The sequence below is a fragment of the Jatropha curcas genome, chromosome 2 (genome assembly GCF_041381405.1).
Source record: "Jatropha curcas cultivar XTBG-Jc1 chromosome 2, XTBG_Jcur_1.0, whole genome shotgun sequence".
Taxonomy (NCBI): Eukaryota; Viridiplantae; Streptophyta; class Magnoliopsida; order Malpighiales; family Euphorbiaceae; genus Jatropha; species Jatropha curcas.
In genome coordinates this window covers 23,893,122-23,894,063 of record NC_143152.1, presented here as the reverse complement: position 1 = coordinate 23,894,063, position 942 = coordinate 23,893,122, and the positions used below count along the sequence as shown (strand labels likewise).

Here is a 942-nt window from a genome sequence, read left to right as displayed (position 1 = left end):
TACCATTAATATAAAACTTTTATTTAAAAAAGCATAAAAACTGTAAAGAGCTTCTTATTCATGATATCAAAATATAACAATATACTTTCATATTTTTATATTTGATGAATTACATAATTACTCCCATTGATTCATCAGAAGCAACAATCGTCCCCACAACAGACTTTTCCACAACGGAGATTTGGAACCCTACCCACGAAAAAGCAGCAGCGACAACCTTCAAATTAATACAACACTAATTAGTACATCAAATTTCACAATTTCACAGAATTTGTTTGTCACTAAGATTTAAATTAAAATTTTTAAAAACATAATTTTAGATTTTACTAAAAAGAAATATTTTGAAAATATTGTTTATATGTTTTTTTTTTAAATTATTATGATTAGAGTAAAAAATTCACCTTAAGAATTACATGTAATTATAATTTATAATCAACATTTTCATTATGATATTTTTATTCAATAATAAATCAAATCATGATGTCAAGCAGACCTATAACAATGGCTATGGAACTAAGTAGAGAATATGCCTTCTAACGTAAGGTGGGAAGACTTTAAAGCTAAAAAAACTCAAAGAAAATAAAAGAAAAGAAAAAAATATGTTTAAAACTTTAAGAAATAACCCAAGGATAAGACACGTATAAATTCAGCGGACAATCAGGGTCCGATCTATGAATACTTATATATAGTGGGATAGTCACAAATTTTGGAACAGGATGAATCTGATATTGAAAAGGGTTTACAGATACTCGTGGGTTTAAAAAAAAAAAAAAAAAAAGAAAAGAAAGTAATAATTTCTTACCTTGGGGATGAACCACATCTTCAGATGCCCGCAGGCGAGGGGCAGCTGTTGCATTTGCAGAAATGGCAATCGATGCCACCACTAGCAGCCATGCTAAAGCAATCAACAAGCGTTGTTTCTTCACCATATCTATCTTTTTT

At 29.0% G+C, this 942-nt stretch overlaps 1 long non-coding RNA gene across 1 annotated transcript; it reads right to left on the bottom strand.

Moving 5' to 3' along the window:
• On the bottom strand, positions 1 to 942 carry LOC110009745 (uncharacterized). The gene is made up of 2 exons (XR_002284625.3): positions 803 to 942; positions 1 to 217 (listed from the first exon to the last, which is right to left on the bottom strand). It is a non-coding gene; the product is annotated as an uncharacterized LOC110009745 (long non-coding RNA).